Source organism: Varroa jacobsoni, unplaced genomic scaffold (genome assembly GCF_002532875.2).
Source record: "Varroa jacobsoni isolate VJ856 unplaced genomic scaffold, vjacob_1.0 scaffold_1398, whole genome shotgun sequence".
NCBI classification, from domain to species: domain Eukaryota; kingdom Metazoa; phylum Arthropoda; class Arachnida; order Mesostigmata; family Varroidae; genus Varroa; species Varroa jacobsoni.
In genome coordinates this window covers 35,956-55,909 of record NW_019214300.1, presented here as the reverse complement: position 1 = coordinate 55,909, position 19,954 = coordinate 35,956, and the positions used below count along the sequence as shown (strand labels likewise).

The window sequence follows — 19,954 nt, the reverse complement described above, 5'->3', positions numbered from 1 at the left end:
CTTCCGACTGGGGCGAACAAGAAAAAGAGAGAGAGCAACGTTTACACATGCAAAGAATCTCCGCCCCCTTCCATAGAGTTATCTTCCCCTCGAGTACCTCCCCGACGCCAACGTGTCTGCAATGGGCGGCTACAACCCCCGCCTCGTTCGTAACGACGACCGTAATAGCATTCGAAGCCGTACTAGAAACAACAGTAAAGAAACAGACGAAGTAATCGCGGCAAAGGCGTCAGAGGTCCCGTGACTCTAAACGGTCTCAATCTTTCAATTCGCTGTTTTGACCCCCTTCGCTTGTATCCCGTCTGCAACCAGATCATTATTGGCGGCTTGCCTCAATCGTCTCACGGCGGTTACGCTGGTAATATACAGCTCGTTGCTGTGCAAGTCCCATGTGCCGTTGCTCGCCTGCTGCGTGCATTTACTACGATTGCTGTATCTCCTGTTTACGTTCGAACGGTTTCAGACAGTGAGTTTCCGTCCGTGTGTCTGTGCTGATGTATGTAAGTGACGGTTCCGTCATTGTTCCTAAGCTACTTCACCTACTTTTAGAAATTTTACTACCCACTATCCCACATCGCTCACAACAGCCTCACAGCGAGAGTCTTCGTATAGGATGCGATGACTCAGAAATCAGGTTTGTTACGTCGGTGTTTGCCGTCGACGCCAGCATTGCCATAGGCCGTCCCTATGTACGAACAACACGTAGCTAGCGGATTGTCATCCGTTGCTTCTACTGCTGCTGTGAACTGTCCATCTACCTATTTTTCCGGACGCAAACAGGCGATTTATTCGGAATCGCTAAATCACCATGGTATCGTGTCGCGTGCACGCTTGCGGGTTTCACTCTCTCTTATCCAGTTGCGTTTGTGCGCTACACAAATTTCTCTATGCAGAAAAAGGCGACTTCCCGCTTCTATATGAGCCCGAAGTCGCCCTCGCACTTCGTAAGACACAGAAATCTATTCTTTTTGTTTAACTACTGGCTTTTCGCCCTTGCCACTCCACGGCAATTCTGTTTTGCCTTTCCCAAAACACCCCGTGAGCACCATTCCTCATCCCTGCCTCCCCCCTCGCTCTCTACCCTATGTTTCATTGACGAACATTCTGTGTTCTTTCTCAGCGGAGCTATTTCGTGGTCTAGAAAGTCTACTGGGTAAGCAGTACACGGTTCAGACGGTGAGAGCAAAGATTCCCCCTTTTTTTTCGCTGGCTTAGTAAAAGACAGAAAGAAGAAGAAAGCAAAGACCTAGAGGTTGAAACAACTGACGAAGGGAGACCTCTGAGTTCGCGGTGAATCCAGCGAGTCATCAGACGAGTGCACCGCTGTCTGAGGCAGACGATTGCAGTAGACTGGCAGGCGCACTGTCTAGTCCGATACTCGAGATACCTATTATGTGGAGGTTTGCTACCCGAAGAGGTCCACGTTGACCTGAATGGTTGAACACTGGGTGAACCCCGTTGATAACAACGGGATGAGGTGCGACGGGCGTTGGGTAGCGTCAACGAATTCGAGGATTTGAACTTAGCAAATCCGAAGGGGGTTGAGTCTGTGCGGGGGGTGTAGCAGCGCTCACAAGGGCAAAGACTTCGTTGTCTTTTAGCCTTCGGACTTTTGCTATTCTGCGAATAAATGGCGCTGGGTGGTTTCTGCCGTAGTTGCCCGAGCTAGATTTTTGGCGTCTGAAGTGTCGCGCAAAGAACGCATCTAACTCTGGTAGCGGCTCGATAAAAGTTGTGATATAGCTTTTAATGTTGGTTCTAGACGGTCCTCGTACGTATTTCTCGCCGTCGCCAAAGAAGCGCTTGTAGCAGTTCGCATCGGGAGCGATCAGGCCATTGTTTTCGGCTGTCGAAAACTAAAGAACTTTGTCAGTTGTTTGTGCAGCATATAATTATATATTAACAGACTGGAAGGAACTGCCGGAGAAGGAACTTGAAAGGTTTAACGAATTCCTGCAACAGCCGATATTGCCACGGAATGCAAGTTCGTACGAGCTTACTTGTACGATGAACAATAAAGAAGTTACATACTAGTACCACGGAATAAGCAATTATTATCTACATTAGAACTAAAAACACGAAAACCAATATGTCCCTAACATCATATGTTGATCCTTATTTTGTTTTATCACGGATATCATTATATAATGTACGAAGTAAACATGTATTCATGTCATTAAGTAAAAGTAACAATTGATACACAGCCATTCAATAAGTACAAATACACAGACACTCTATAATGTCATCTCAAAACTCAGAATCCTAACTTGAACTGGCTCCACATCTTTACTTTTTTTCTTCAAATTCGAGACTAACTTTTAGCTTTTCTCCCTATTGATTGAATCATTCCGGATTTGAACCATAAGGCATTACTACTGGGAGACATTCGCTAGGCGAAGCCCACGGCACAACCGGACCTACTTCAGGCTCCCGCGGAAATCCGCGAGAAGGAAGGCCCATATTGCAAAATCTCATTCCCGGTGTAAAGTGCTATATGCCATCCAAAGATACGGCTGTACTGGCTCACATGGACATTGATCCATGCGCGCACGATCACGCATTGCAATGTGTTGTTGTCCACGCAACCGCGAATACCACAGCCTCAACGATACCCACTGCAAAGTTGTTCATAGCCAGCAGCGAAAAGTGAAGTATAGAACTATGCCCCTCCGTACTCTCAAGGTGGGCCTAGTTGATGGGCTTTCTTCCAGGAGTTTCATCGAGGCCCAGACTGGGCTGGCTCCAATGGCACCGTCTGCACAGCATGGGACTGTCTGGGTAGGCTGAGTTGTGGCTATCGTACTGCTCCTTCGGCTACTACCTATACTGTTGTGTTCGCTTGTCGATGTGGTTGCCCTCCGTAGACATCGGTCTGGCTGGCTGTTCTGAGTGAGCGATTTCAGCAGCCGCAGCGCAGGCGCCGTGCTCTTCTGAAAGGCGATCACACGCCAGCCGACGACGTCAAAGTCGACCGAAGGTTCGCGTTCACCCTGCGGAACCTCCTCTTTGCTTAAAGTGCTCGTGACGGCAATGGCCGTCCAAGCAATAACTGGAGGATTGACTATATCGTCGTAGCAGCAGTAGCAGCAGCAGCAGCAACAACAATGGCTCATGATGACTTCGCGCTCAAGGAACACGCGGAGCAACCTCCGTCCGCTTCGGCGGTGGCAATCGTCGACGAAGAATTCTGCTGAGAGAAACATCCATTCAAAGAAACACTTCATCAATTACAGCAGCAACAACAACAACAACAACAACGACAACCTCAATCGAAAGAAGCTATCCTTACTCATCGTTTCAGAGATGACGGCTTGCTGTGGCGCTGATGGGGAAGTGTTCTGAGACACAGACCGTATGGGAAGAAAAAGTCTATGGTTTTCACTCATATATAGACGAGGAAGCGGCCTAAGCAAAGGTGGAGTTGAGGTTGAATAACGGGTTTCTTCTAATTCCGTACTGTGCCAGTTCCCCGTTCTAGATTCACAGAGCTCCAAGAAGCTACCAAAGACTGAGGTACATGTCCTCAAAGGATTTTTCGGCATCGAACTGTTAAATTACGTATTGATCTGTACATGCTGTAGCTGAGAGACCATAGCAGCGTCCATCTGACACTAGATTATGAACGAATGCATGGGGTAGAACCAAATTACAAAAAGCTTTGAATACTTATTTCCTCCTAACTTTTTCTTGCTGCCCCTGGTACTGTCATGCTTTTGTCTACTTCACTGTCAATTTATAAATCTCTATAAAATATCGATGCACGTCACAAAGTCGACATGATTAGTCAGCTTGCGACTAGTTAGGAGCCAAAGCTTGGATGCTGAATACCCAAGAGAAGGCACCCAAGGGTAGATCGCCATTATCGTTACCGCCTTTCGGAGATGTCACAGCTTTAACAGGGACAATCGATAAATCACAAATTGCTTTCGACGTCTGCCCATCTTTAACCCGTTCGGTACTATTACTATATAGGCTTCCTTATCGTGTGTTTCATGGTTGCAGCTACTAATGGACGTTTGAGATCTGGAAATGGCATTACTCGCACCAGAAATGCTTTCAGTTTGCGGGTGCATTAAGTATGATTACCTCACACTAGAGATACAATTGTTTTAGAGAACCATTTGTATAAACACGATAGGTATTTATACCGGGTGTGAAGTATTAAAATAGGGTTTATCAACTTGTGTTTCGCATTCGATTGTGTTTGGCGTCGGCTAGCAAAAAACACCAAAACTGAGAGGATTCGTAGGACAATGATAAAGAGGATTGCAAGTGGAGTGGGGGGGTGTTAACTGGGGGAAACCTTGGAATGCGGAGGATCCATCAGATTCAGGCGTCCCCAGTAGCGGCGGAATTGCCTCGGCGCGGGCGGCTTATCTAATGAACCTCTCCCTCGTTTGCCGTTGGCTTCAGGCTCTCTACTCCAGAAAGAGAGCGGCTTAGCTAACTTAAGGTTATATTAGGTTAGCTATGCACAGAGACACCTAACCCGTCTCAAGGTAGGTGTACAATTCGGCTAGATTTTCTAAAGGTCATAAACTGTGTACAGCGCACAGGTCACGATTGGTGGTGGTCCCGTCTTGCGCTGTCACCAGTGACCGGTCACAGATCTGCAGGACTAGCAGAGCCACCTTTGAGACGTGAGGTCTGAGCAGCAGGACCTAAACGAAATCAGGTTTGGCCTTTAAGTATACTATCGGCTACGAGAGAACTGCGGCTACAACCCGAGCGCCGATCCTGTTGTCTTTGTTATACCAAGATTGGTTGTCCGATCGTTGTTTGCAACTTTGAATCATCATAGCAGCATCACTACCACGAGCCGGCAGCGCCTACTATTCTGATCACGATCTTTTGGAGCTACGACCTACTCAGAGCTACCAGCTTAGAAGTTCTTCTGAAGAGAAGGGATAGCAGAGATTGACTGATACTGCCTGCGTGAGAAATAAGGCTGGGTCTTTCGCCTTTATCCTTGGGCGTCAATATTCGTTGCACGGCACTGCGGGCGTAAACGCGGGATGAAGACAGTGAGTTTTAACTATAATTTAGGACACAGTGTTCTGTCTCTCTCTTTACACGGAGGAATTCAGCTTTACCGGAAGGACAAGGGGGTTTGATAAAAAAAAAAAAATGGCGAAAGAGAACGAAAGCGATGATTTATTCAGATCTTCTGCTCCTAGTAAGACAATAGATTCCGGCTAGCCGTACCCTAACCCAACCACCCCCATGACGAGAAACTTTCAGGCCGCGCCGAATTCGTAAAAAGGGTGAATTCGTGAGTTGCCTACCCAACGACGGATAAAACGTACGTTTACATAAATTAGCTAGTTTCCCTATTCTAAAAAAGACCGTTCATGAACCGTTTGTTGATTCCGATCAGAAATATAGACGGCCGCCTGGTCACACTTTCGTATTTTGTCAGCCACGTGGCTACTTGGGTACAAAACAGCTTTCGATTTATGAAGTAAGTACCAGCCTACATAAACCTAGTCATAATCAACTGTGGCAGTTCAGCGCAGAAGCTTCTGGGGCTAAGGTAGTCGCACCAGACGCCAAGCTCATTCCGCTCAAAACTTCATGCATAGATAAGTTTCGCGAAAACGCTTGCTCCCGTTTCAAGAACTCATCAGAATTCTAACCTCATCATCAAAGACCACTCAAAGTTGATTAGGTCATCTGATAAGTCCTGCAAGCATCTAAGCGTTCTCGTCGCGCTGGTGCTGAGACCTGATTTGGCAATCGGATGACCTCATACGGTTCCACTTTGGCTTTACTTTACCCCTGGCGTCAGCTGTAGCAGACGAATTATTTGGATTAGAATTTCGATGAACTGCCGTCTAACTTTTAGATTTGCCGCGCACTCCCGGCTGAAAGCACACTACGACAGGGTTAACCAAATATCAGTCGGTATGCGTATTGTATTATGATTATTACTAGTATTATGCAATGCGAAATTAACGTTTCCAAATCGTCTGTGCACTTCCGCTTCGGGCTGGAACGTTCGCCCACCAACGACTGGCAAGGCAAAATTGTTCCGCGCTGAGAAGGATCTGCACGTACGGTTTAATGCCAATTTGGAACAAGTCCAATTTCTGTTGTAAACGTTCGCTTTGCCCTTAAAAATAACAAGACGAGCTGCACGGCCGAGCTGCATTGAAGAGGGATATAAATACCCACTTCAGATCACAGACGGCTACACGAGAAAAGAAGGTGATCAGATGCAGAGATAATAATCAAATTCGATGAAATGTTACCTATTTTGGCTGGCAACGAGATATCTCTGTCGTAAGCCAAAACATAACCACTGACAATAGCATTATTAGTTTAGGATTAGTGTTTGCTAAATCGATGCTATATTGACGGTGATGATTATCGACAGAAGAACCGTCAAAGGATAATATATAATGAACAGGCCTTCGGAGATGGCGCAGCGATAATGCGGCCGTATCTCTGCCGGACATATATATAATCTTCCGACAAAATGTGTCGTTCAACACCGATAAATAATTTCTTAAAGCTAGCTTGGCCAATACTAAAGGAACAAGTTCGAATCGTGACAAAGAGTTTAGTCTCAATCGAAAACCATTTTTTTGGACAAATGAAATGTTATCGTCGTCACGTTTGTACAGTTATTACATAAGATTCATTACGTACATGTATCTACTTTTGTACGTGACGTGTCGATCTGTTGTCCACGAATCCGCAGGACCGGGACTACAATGACGCGATCCTTTCATATGGAACATACTACAGTGTAGAGTCGCTCGGTCGGATCTTTCTATCAAGCGAACATGCTATGAACCTATGCCAAATGTCTCTGTTTACGGTGCTTTGGGCAGTCAGCAATTTTCAAGGACAATGTTTTGCTATCCTGTCCGTTTGCATTCCTATTCGCTGTTTATCCTCCTCACGGTCTTCCCCTGTTTTCAGGAGATTCGAAAGTGATTACGTTCAGTAAACCTCTGGTAGATAACGTTAATTTCGTATCTCGTCGGTAAGAGACGGAATGTTTACATCTATTGTTTTCACTTAAATAATTCTCAGCTAGTTGCCACGTAACCCGTCTGCGATCTCTGTTCTTGCACCATATGCTTATACCATTTCGCTCGTCTCGCTTTAGTCGGTCTCCCTACCCGGCACCCCGTTTGCTTCGTCGTGAAAAAATGGCGTTTTAAATACCTGCTAGCGTACCAAACCCACGTCCATTCTGGGTCGTTGCCGTTGATTGCCGTTTCGAAAACTATGTGATGTTTTTACGGTTTGGAGTTCAGTAGCGATCGACTTGAAACTCCTTCGTCACGAGTGGAGACATTACACGTCCAACAGATGATCTCGATCTAGCGACAAAGCGATCTGATATACTGAACGCCGCGTAGGAATAGTTGTGATAGCTATTTGCAGTGCGTTGCCGTTTTTAAATTCAGGTCCAATAATATCCACAAGGTCGAATTAGCCAACAAGAATTGTAATAGCTAGCGATAGGTCGAGGGCCACTCGCCGCAACTATTCGAACTACCTCAATATACAATACACAAAGTACAAATATAATGCATTAGATCGATAGCACACGCGCACACGTATAGTAACCTGCACAAAATCCATCGAGTGATTGAGCTTGCGATTGAGTCAGCGTATCGTTGTCGCGGAATCCTGCACGCGTTCAATGAAACGAGCCTTAATATCCGGAAAAAGGGTATCTCGAAGTTGGTATGTTGAGCAGCGAACCCAGCAGCTATGAAGAACGTGCGTCGCTTGTTTCCACTTGATTATTATCACTAATATAATTAGTATAATAATAATAATAGTAATTATTATCATGTAGCATGGATCTTAGGAGCATAAAAATCTTCTTCTGTTTGTTACTGTTACTTTTCCTCAAGTGGGTCGCCGTCTACTGAGCCAGCACTCGACGTCGCGCACTTCAGCACAGGACCTGTTAAGCGAATTGGAGTTCGCATCCGCAGGAATCGGCCCGTGGCAACAGCCGCCGGGCCGCGCCTGTTTCGACACATAGAAGGGCAAAGCAATGTCCCAAGGTCGACTTGGGTGTCCCTCAAGGCTGCCACTCACTAGAAGATGTTTGCTACCAACATTGCCTATGCGGTATACCAGTACGTTAGCCAATGTAGGTACGAAAATAACTGTTTGCACATGTCTTTTCACCTTTAGCACTGCTCGAAATCATGCTCCAGGTACTCCAATAGCTCTCAAGGCGTCGATTTGGAATCCGGTCGACTTCCGCAAGCCGCTAGCCACTGTGTTCCTGTCATTGTCATCGGGGTTAGATCAGACCAACAGAATGACTTTTAATCAAACCTCTACCGAACTGATAAACCGACCCAAAACAACGCTCCGCGCACACGATCCGCTATCCACCGTTTAGCAGTGCCGTCCTATTCTGATGCTAATACCGCTGCTGCTGCTGCTGCTGCTGCTGCTGCTGCTGCTGCAGCCGCCGTTAGCGGCGCCGGCACAGAAATCGCAACGCCACTCGTCCACCACTGGCGCCTCTTCGTCGCCGCCGATTTTTCGTCCACTGACTCAGTCGGTGACTGACTGACTAACCGACCAACCGACTGACTGATAGACTGAACGCCAAAAGCGAATACCGTCAGCGAATGGCGTCGGGCAACGCCAGCAAAAGCCAGCGCCATCGCCGTCACCGGCCTCTTCAATCCCCAGCCTCCTCCAGCGGTCGCCAGTCGCTGCTTCGCCCTGCGTTGCGTTGCTCTCCGCCGCCGCCGCCGCCGCCGCCGCCGCCGTCGCCATCGCTAATGTCTCTGCTACGGCGCACTGTTGACGCCGTGTTAGCGGCGGCTGTAGTACTGCTGCTCGCTATGCGGCTGTTCATTGTCAATAGCTGGCGCGGCAGCAAACGTCGCAGCCGCCGCAACAGGCGTCTCTCTCGTTCGCTCTCTTTCTCTCTCTGTTTCATCGTCATACTCGACCCTACCCTGCTGAAGTGCTGCAGCGAATCGGCTATTTCAGCGCGGCCAACGCTGCTGCGGCCGTCTGGCCTTGTCGGTACTGTCTCTCCGTTGTCTGTTTCGATCGCCCCATGACGGCAACGGCGACGGCGCCGGTCGCGCTTAGCCGTCGCACTGGAACAACTCACTTTTCCTCCGCGTGCCGTAGCAGCACTGGGGCCAAAGAGACAGAGACAGCGTCGTCAACAACTGCAACAGCGGCCGCTATCGCGGGCCGCAGCAGTCCACTCTAATCAGTTCAGTCTGATCCATTGCCGCTGTTGACGGCGCAGTCGCGTATTCATCAAAGTGACAACGCTGGTGGCAGCAGTAATATGGCGCGCTCGTCGCGCACTGCTCACTCGCTCACTTGCCCACTCGTTCAATGCTGTACTACGCTAGGCTTGCAGCGGCTGCAATTGGCTGAAGTCGCCCGCGTCACCGTAGCAGCGGCAGCGGCAGCGGCAGTGTGTCAGTGGAGTGTGTGTGTGTGTCTGCGCGCATCTACGCGTTCTCACTCTGCCCCTATTTTTCTCCGTCTCCTTCTCGGTCCTGGTGTCGCTTTTTACAAAGCATCTGTTAGTCGTTGGCAGCGATCGTCATCGTTGCGCGCTTGCTTTACTTCACCGACTGCTGTGGCTGACAGTGGCGCTGCGTCTGATCTCGTCCACCTGCGTCAGCCTCCTCGTCAGCTATCGTAACACAACAACTTCAATTGCGCCCGATCATTGGCCTATGCTAAACGACCGCTGTGAGTACATAACATGTCATCGCCATTGGCATTGACAACACCGCCAACAGCGGGAGCAGGAAAAGTTACTGCATCAATTTTGTTCAAGCAGGCAACACCGATTAACTCATTCACTGCACAGACAGCAACGCCGAGTCAGTCTCTGTTTCTGTGTCGATTCAGGGGCAACAACAATGGACTCCGTTGTCATACAGGTACCTCTCCAGCAGCAGCACCACCAATCACTGCACCATCAATTGAAAGTGCACCAGCAGCAGCGTCCGTGGTAACGCCACCAAGTGCCGGCAGCTGCGTTGCCCTCATCGTCCCCTCCTCTTGTTTTGCGTTCATGTTCGCGCGGTTCTGCGTTTCACCTAGGGCGCTCAGCAACGGCAGCAAGGCCAGCAGCAGTAGAAAAGCGGCAAAAGCCATCCGCCGACGGCGAACAGCAGCCTCCGTAGTGGAAGTGGCGCGCGACTGACGACACTTGCAGCGTCGACGTCGGCATCGGCAATTAACACCGTTGCCTACGACGTTTTTGCCGCCATCGAGATGTCGCTTGCCCCCTGCGTGCACCCTGTTTCATCGGGCTGTTCGACACTGGCAATGTTGTCCCTTCTCCAGAAAAGCGAAAGACAGCAAGGGTGATAGAAGAAAAGTCGACTCCTTACCGCTAATAATAAATAGAGAGAACGCGTAAATGCTATTCACTTATTATAGGACTGCATAATATGACGAGATGGAAAATACACAATTGACTTTATTGCCCTTGCCGACACTATCGGCTTGTGTGGTCAGTATTGCCTTTTGTAATTGGACGATGCGTGCGTGTCAAAGTCATGTTTACGGCTACGATCATCCGATCTTCTATCGATCGCAGTACCTTTCTTCCGTCGTCCGTCCACCGAGAAACTATCCGGCCTGGTCCTGTCATGGTGGAACGCCACCTTTCGATCCGTTGCAGTTGCGAATTCGCTTGTGGCACTTGCCTCTGTTTCTGGCTGTTTTTTTATGTTGCACTATCGCTGTCAACTGCTACCTGCTGCTATACTCGACGCGTTGATCTCCTGCCCTCCTGAATCTCTATCGCGTCAGGGCACTATTCGACCAGGAAGAACAGACCGTCTTGGAGCGAAGGAGCGTCCGTCTGCATGTGAACGATCCAAGTGGACCCGATAGAGACTACGGGCTATGCAAGGCGGCTGCCGCCAAAGGAGCTCACAGAGCTGTCGGGACTGCGGCCCAAAGCGAAACAGATATCGGATAGAGTGCATACGGCAGATATGTATTGGGTATGCCACGGAATAGGACATCACAACCTACAGGTTATAAACAAAATAACGGCGATCATAGCCTCAACTCCTGCTACTGCCCTGGCTTAACGGAGGCTCGACGCAGTATTGGTCGCGTCCCTTTGTCGTGGCGTCGAGCAAAAACGCGATTATCTCGAACGTTCACCACTGTTTAATTTTTAAATGGGTCCATTGGGCGATGAACTAACTTAAAATTCAAACTACACTCATTTGAAAGTTACCATACTATCAAAAGTTGCTACAATTAACAGTAAATAGCCTATCTACTATATGTACTATTCTACATCTACTTGCACTCGTAACGTAATAATACTACCAGATAGCCGATAATTTGCGCATGCCAGACGAAAATTGTTATCCGCCATTACGCAGGCAGCCGTTCAGGTATCCGATAACGTTGTCCTCGCTGATGACGCAGCTGCATTCTCTAACGCGCAAAATCAAGAATCAATCAATGATGACGTCGCCTTCCGGCCAACGCTGTTGTTTCCGGTCGCTCAGGCTTTGCTGGATCACTGTAATTGGCGTCGATCGCGGCAAACATTGTTCCTGTTGCTATGGCGACGTTTGCGATAATTTTATTTTTCTATTTCATTTGGCTGTTGCTATTATTGATTAGCACCAACCGATATTTGCAAATAAACTCTGTACAATATATTGCGCGCTAAAGGCGGCATGTCTCTCTGACGTGTATCGTTTTAAATGCATTACCATGGTAACCACGAGCATGCGGCCATCATGTTTTCAGCGTTAACAAACTCTTACGCAGGCATATTGTTATCATGTAATTTTACAGGCCTGTTAAAAACAACCCAGATAAGTTGAGCAAAATCCATAGACTGAATAGGCAGCCACCGATGGCACGACGTTCGCGGCGGGGCTCTTCGTGTGCTTCGCCAGGTACTGAGTCGGCCCAGGTAGGCCGCCGGTTCCGGGCAGTTACCTTGAAGTTCAAATCCGGGGTGATTCAGTATAAACAAAAGATAAACACTGAAGGTCAGCCCTTAATTAAGAACAAGGCGTCGACGCATAGTTTCTTCGCGTGTTGGAAAGAGTCATCGTCCGTGTTAGCAATGTCGCTTAACGGCGGTTGCGCCAGATGTTGACTCGAACCGTTGATTTAGTAATGGGTTGGCATTATGACTCATTTGGGCTTTGTGCATGTACATCGCAGAAAACCTAAGACTAAATCATACGTTTTTGATTATTTGATATCTGTGGAGGATTAGTCGGTGATGAATTTTCAACATCTTTAGTTTCGACGTTAACCGAGTGGCAATAGTTAGCAACTAACTTATAAACACATAATGTATTACAAAATCCTGTGTTTACGATCACATGTGTATGTCAGAGCGCTATGTGGTAAATAGAATATGTAAGATACAACCATTGATTTCTTCTGTAAGTGGTTATTGTAGTTTTGCGAACTTGCGCTGGGTAAAAGTAACCTCTAAAAGAATTCGTATGCTCTTAAGGAAGTATTTCAATGGTTATTTCGTTTATTATTTTATGGCAGCTTATACGGAAGTAAGGCAAGAACATTCTATTCGTTTAAGCGGTTTTATATGAAAAGCAAGGTAAAGCGGCCTTAGCTTTTTCCAGTTACTAATTGTTGGTAACTTCCACTGTGCATAACACTGTGATACAGTTCTTTCCTTCATTAGATCGCTAATTCTCTCCTAGTCACTGTTTTAACTTATACATCCGTGCCGATCTATGCGCAGGAGAGCTACCCCTTTTCGAATGATACCCTCAGCTTAGGCATTATAGCCATTCCATCCAAACTGATCGATCAGCTTTGACTGCCACAGGTTGTTCCACTCGCTTTCAATTTTGCTGCGCCTATTGCTTTATCCTTCTATATCTAAGTTGACATCAGTGTCAACCTAGAATCGATTGCGTGATCAGTTCATCATTCTGGTCACCCACTTCCTTCAATGATTTCCGTCGGCGGCGCAATACAAGTTACCAAGTAACTGTTTTAACTTGAATCCCAAAAATATGACATGTTTGTACGAGGAAGTTCGGAGGACGTCAAGGTTGCTAGCAACGGGCACGGTACAGGGGATGGTATAGGGGGTGGCTAATAAAAAGGTCATGGGAAAAATTGAATGAAGAAGGTACTGATAAGAAAGGGCACAGCTAATATCAGGTTGTCGAGAAAATACTGACCGTACTGTCACCTAGTGAACTTGAAAAGTCATATCGGTCATACGAATCGGGTTGGCGTAGGCCTCATTGAAAGCTAAGATTTAGCACTAGTGGATGGGCTGAAATTCTTGCAAAGTTTTCATTCAGCGCCTTGAAAAGGAGTGAAGTTTCTGTAAACAAATTGCTACATATTACAATCGTATTACAATAAGGACACAATGTTGTCTATGCCAATAGAAACGCTGTACTACTTATGATCAGGGCGTGTTATCGGCAAAACGGTCCAAAATGATTGTCGCTTCCGTTTTAAAAATTTCCATGCAAGATGCTCCTCACAATGATAGAACGATTTCGATAAAAGTTAATAAAGTTTTTGCGTAAGTGAAACAAAACCGATGCGTAAGTAGCTATGATATACCCAAGGAGCTAAATATGTACAACCAAAAATTAGAAGAAAGCTAGCTACAGAAAATAGTTCAATGTTTGGGTGATATACATACTTTACTCCATCCTATTTCTATCTGCAGAATTCTGTAGAAATGCGACGAAATCGGACCGTTTTTAAAGCATTTGATCACCGGCAATGAAAAACAAATCAAATACAACAAGAATATGCAAATAAAAAAATGTTCTGGACAATCTGTGACAACGCCCAGATTAACGTCAGAGAAGGCGATGCTACGAGTTTTTTGGGGGGTTGGAAAGGAATCGTGTATTATTGACTAATGCATAGGACGATTCATTTGCAACTCCACCGTCCACAACTAATCAAGTTATACCAAGTTGGTGAAAAGAATCGACCGAAACTAGTGAAAGAAAAAACGTTGTCTCCTGCTATGACAGTGCCAGGCAACATATTTTTTAAGTATCTGGGAAGTTTTCATACACCTGTCGTATAGCCCAAGCCTTACACCATCATATTGTTATATGCCCCGGTCTCTGCATAACTCTTTTAGTAAGCGATAATTTAACTCCAGTGGAGAGATGAAAGAATCACTTGTCACCATTTTTCCCTAAAAATCATAAAGGTCCTACAGTGTTCGAACTATGGTTTTGCCAAAACTATATTAGTAGTTTGTCGATGAAAAGGGCATATGTTTAGTTACATGAGAATCTGTTTCTCTTGATTAATTGTTGATCGTCCTGGTGTTGTTGTGAGTCCTTGCGTCGGAAACGGCAATAAAAGAACCACCGTTTTGCCTTCTACTGAGTGCCAGCTGTTCGAAGCAGTGCCTAACGGTGATGCCGAGTCTGGTAGATGTAGACCGCGATGGTCTGTACAGACGAAGTCGGAGACAGTATAGTATGAATGGCTCTTTGAACGCGGTACCATATATAGCTATGGACGTAGTTCGAATTTTAAAGTTGGCAAATGATTAACTATGCAATTTTGCGGGTCTGTTGGAAAAACCCAGATAAATTCAGCAAGACCCATCCCGGCTAGACTTTCTAGTGAGGGCAAAATCTTCACGCTATACAGAAGAGGTGATTTCGTAAACTCGTTTACACACTAATAATAACAACTGAGAGCGATCAATCGAGAGCTGACGCCCTATTCACAAGATCGAATAACACTGCTGCCGCTGTTTTTGTCGTTGTAATCCTTTCTGTCTGTGTATTCTATCGCCAAACGCGGTTCGAAAATGTCAGTACTACCAAGGCGTTTCGGAGGAAGAGGAAAACCTCGTCGAGGACAGTAAAAAGGAGTGAGTGCATTGAGAAGTGTTGATTGCCGTCCCGGGTGTGATCCTTGCTGCGGACTGATCGATACTGAAGGTGCTATTGTTTCTGCCAGTTAATACGTGTCCACCAAGAGAAAACGCTTTGTCGCGGATCCCCTCGTAGGCCTTACATTTGTGTCCTGAATTAATTGCGAACAGTTGTGAGAGAACAGAGACTAGAATCGAGAGTGATCGTCGGAAATTCTTATCCTCATCAAATCATCTGTGTTTCATGGTGGTTCACGAATACCATTTCACACATATGTAAATACGTTCGCACATAAAGACGAAGAAAGCTATGGAGTGCACGGGAAGGTATAGGAAAGAAATGCGTGTGTAGCCCAGTGGGCTACCGGGGGAGAGCCATTAATTATTGGCTATAGCATAACCCAGATATTAGAGCAGGGATTACTCAGCGTCTGATACATGGATCAAACAAAAAAATTCGCGCTCATGCCTGTATTGCCGATGGATTTTTGTATTATTTTGAATTGAAGTTTTGATAATTCAGTTTAGTAGTGTTTTTCTACAGTTGGTTGAGGAAATGCTGCAAAGCGATTGATGACAAAATATTTCAGAAATTGGCTTATTAAAAGAGACTTACCAAAGTGCCATTAACAGCCGAAATGCTATGCAAGTATGACATATAGGCGGTAATGATACACGGTTGCGTTGCTGTCGATTGTACCTGGTTGTCCTATATTGTTGCCTGAATTTGATGTACGACCGTGCGACTGATGGAGCAATAGAGAAGTTTCATCGAGGTTTTTGAGGAACGCAGACGATATTATTAGATTTTTCAGTTGTTACGTACGACAGATTAGTGTAAACCTAATAGAAGGGATAAGCAAAATTGAAGCTCGGTGATAGTTTCACTACTGGACGGGAAACGGGAAAAATCATGCTTCACCATGCCGCCAAATTTCTCTCAGACATATCGCAGACGTCTCAACGTTAAACACTGGGACCCTGACGTAACACATGTACGTCCAGGCCGGACTATCGTGAACTCCCAACATTCATCTGTCTATAATGGAAATGTTTTCTACGCTCTTGAACCGAACCCATTCATCATCTACTCTCAACCTTCCACCCGTTCATACATTTAACCGATCGCACAGAAGCTCCGTCTCATTATACGATTTAGACCTACTTAGCCCTACTAACGCCACTGTGCATCAACACAATAAGCATGTTGCACGCGAGCATTCTGGCAGACCAGCAGGCTTTTCGCCGGTAGCTGCAATGGCTGCGGATTTCGCACTAGGTCATCAATTCCAAGGGATCGTTCAGTCAGCCCGTGTGATTTTATTGTTTTCTATCAGTCTTTTCCTCTCAATTTTACTCCATTCGTCTTTTTCGTCCGCCCCAGGCAACCGGCTTTTAGCTCCTTCGGATCATTTCTTCCTCCGATCTGTAGGCACGAGAGCCAAGAAACACGAGCTTTGTTCTTCGGCTGTATTTAAAATTTTCGATCTTGTGCTATCCGCCATCGACAAGTCGCGAGTAGCCGTGATTTGTCCTTCTCATAGCTGTACGTCCGCTGTTTCAGTGTGGTGCATCAGATGTATTCGCAAGCGACCGCGCAGCGAGAAACAACGAAGCGGAGAGCAAGAAAGGAGAACTCAGAGACTTGGCGCTGGGCGTCTGTCACTTCTATGTAGACGCCCACTCCCCCTGGGTCGGGTCCTACTGGCTGGTCTAACCAAACCTACTGTTTCAACTCGTCTGTCGGGAGGATGGCAGATCCAAGAAATCGAACACAAGCATGATAAAGATCGGCAGGAGGATGCAAAAGATGAAATAGGACAACGAAAAGATCAAGCACGAAAGAAACTGTAAGCAGGTCCGCCACAGTTAAGTATACCGACAACAAGATAAATCAATTTGTGCGGCTGCGGAATTGACCAAAACCTTGCCAGGGACAGCGGTAGCACGTACATTGCTGTGCACGGCCCAGGGATACTTCATTGTTTTGGGTCGGTGAAATTAACTAATAAGCTTCTGCACGTTTTTGCAGTTCGACCCGAGGACAGAAGAACCCGTTGCTTTGATTGGAAAGGTTTCCAGCAAACGTCCATGATGGCCTGAATTAGCCCGAACCCTTGCTTATTATTGTTATTTACCATTATTCGATCTTATCGTGTTGGTAAAAATAATTAAGGCAATGGGTTACTACAGAAAAGCGCTTATGTGGGTTACCTTGCCGTTTCATAGGTCTGTTGGGGAAACCTCAGATAAGTTTAGCAAGGCCCATGCTGATTAGACCCCTTGGTACGAAGCATGTCCTTGATGCACTACCAAACATGAAGTGATTCGGAAGGTTAGTTCACATAGTAAAAACAGCTAAGAGTGTTAGGATCAGCACCCAGTGCCATCGAGTTGAACAGAAGGGAATAACTGATCGTAGAGAACTTCCAGGGTTGACTATTAGACCTGGTGCCGATTCCTGATTGCGAATAGGGCGACGGTAGAGTGAAGCAAACAAACAACGACGACGCTGCTAGCCAAATTGTAAGAGAGTGAGACATCAAGTGAACGAAACTAGAGAGAAATTTGTTAATGTTAATTTTAGCATTGTCATTGTCGGATGAAGCTGCCGGCACGAGACCGCGACGGCTGCTTGTACACTAAGTCCGAGGAATATGATTTGGGCGTTTAACTTACAGCTCCCAAAACAGTCCTTTCCGTCACAGCCGTCGGCGACAGCGTACCAATGGCCTATCGGACCAAAGTACATAATCTATCTAAGCAGGTCCCGGAACTTCGAACAGCCTAAGCGAGATTTAGGCCTTTACTCAAAACGAGCTTAACAGGTTAACTTGAATAGGCCTTTTACACATCGAGGTTAGTTTAGCAATACTGGTGATTTTGAATTGATGAGTGTAGCGGCAACTGCCGAGATGGTGGTAATGACCTACTACTTAGCGAAAACGATGTTAGCGATATCAGTACAAGCCGATGTCATACGACTCAGTCGAGCCTATCTGCAGCCCGTTGCAGCAGCTGTAGTTCACGTTGTTGACAATGGCGGTTGTGTTGTTGACGTGCGCAACGTTTCAAACGGATGACGTTCATCCCGAGAATCGCAATAGTCGAACTTTGTCTTTTGCTCGATGGCGAAGAAATAAACGCAGAGCGATTGGCTACGCCTGGATGGGTTGGAGTAGTAGCAACAACACCAGGATCAAGGCCAAGATGCTGCTGTTGCTGCATAGATTATAGGTAGTGGGTAGGTAGAAGGTTTAGGTTGAGTCGTCAGTGGCGGCAGATTGACCCGGGCACAAAGACAAGACAACCACGCGAATGATAACGACACTTAAAAGACAGAGCAAACTAGCTAGCGAATGAACGAAAAGACGAAAAAGAAAAGGTCGCAGAAGTAGCAACGCTTGTTTTGTCTCAGCAGGACCTCGCAACAGGCTACAGGCAGCAGGCTCTAGACTACAAGCCAACAGAGCAGCAACACCAGCACCAACAAGTCCAAATTCGAGTTTCACTGTCTCAAGGTCTTGAACCGTGAGCCTGCCTCGCCGGTCTCTTTCTTTATCCCGAATTTTCTCTGTAGGACCCGTTGCAGCCAGTTTTTGACCGTTTCGACGGGTTCAGGCGTTTTGAGTTGGTTCCGTTCCTTTAAGCGGCTGCTGGTTCGTCCTGTCCTGAAGAGAAACGGACCTTGGCGTACTTTTGGATTTGCGGCGTTCCGCTAACGAAAACGAGCGCTGCTAGGTAGGCGCTATTAGAAGAGTAGATACTAAGCAACGCTGTCGCTTGCGTTTGCTCGGGCCGTCCGGGCAGTTCGGTTAGTCTCCGAATGTAGTCGAAAGGCAGCCGATCCGGCGCCGACAGATGACAGTGAAACGCTGGAGCGTTTTAGCCAAATCGTACGCCATCACCCCGGGGGTAGGGGGTGGGGGAGTAGATATCAGGCGTGCTTGTTGTGATGGGTTCTGCGTACGTTTCTTGCGGTGGAGCGGTCGACGGCGTGGGCCAGGCGCGTTTCGGTAATGCCGAATATTATATATATACACCCTGTCGTAAACTCGATCCAATGTATGCATAATGTGAGTTATCATCCGTTATGAATTTGTGGATTGTGTACTATACAGCCACGTGTTTTAATAGCCGTGTCCAGGGTATGTCTGATAAGGATCTACGATTCAAAACTTGTTTCAAGTATATACGGCATCATCTGGATGGAACAGATGCAAATAGGACAGAAAATGAAAAAGGTGATTTCGCGTCGCAGGCCAACATCTACATTAAGCTGTTATTGATTCGACTTAGACCTGCTTAGTAAATGTGTCGAGTTTCACGCCCGCAATTGCGTTACTATTGCGCCGTATGACGTCAAACAACAATGTACAAGATGAACGTGTTTCTACGATGAACGAAGTTTACAGCACACTGCATTTTGAAAACAGGCATATAGGGTACACAAATTCGTTTCTATCATAGCTCGTACGGGAACAATGTGTTTGCCTACTAAACTTGTGGAGACAGCTGATGAAGTGGGGTTCACGTCTGAAACTAGACGTTCGGTTCATTTGACCAGTCGTAAAATTCAAATTACTTATCGATTTTTTTATTATTATTATTATTATTTTTATTATTATATTTATTATCCTGTTCATAACGCTTACAGCGTGACGTTCGTTATTTTCTACCCTCATCCTTTAACGTCATAACGTGTGGTATACTGGGATCTGTGTTACCTCACGTTGCTGATTACATTAGCAATTATATTTTTATGTCATCATACAGAACACTAAAAGACTTAATTGTTAAACAAAGAGAAAAATCCTTCTTATAGCTCCCAGTAGTGGCCTTTTCTTAACGACGCTCACCGAATTAATTGTCTTAATAATAAGCCCTGTCCAGCCATTAAGATAACTATACGATGATCTATGAGCATTTGTGCTGTGTGGCTTCTGTCAGTATCGTCTTGTCCAGTAGAGCTGAACTTAGACACAGTTGAACTAGGCATGTCACTCCCAGAGCTTGCTTCTCAGCTGGCAGTACCTACTACCCCCCCCCCCCCCATTCCCTTAGCATTCAATTGCAGTATAGGATAGC

The 19,954-nt window shown here is 46.4% G+C and overlaps 1 protein-coding gene across 2 annotated transcripts in view; it reads right to left on the bottom strand.

Moving 5' to 3' along the window:
* LOC111269562 (uncharacterized) overlaps positions 1-8,686 on the bottom strand; it is a 52,865-nt gene extending 44,179 nt beyond the window's left edge. For both annotated transcript variants that reach the window (XR_015314648.1, XM_022849243.2), the window contains exon 1: positions 7,177-8,686. The gene's annotated coding sequence lies outside the window, so the exon portion shown is untranslated. The remainder of the gene's footprint in view (positions 1-7,176) is intronic.
* Positions 8,687-19,954: the final 11,268 nt, after the last annotated feature.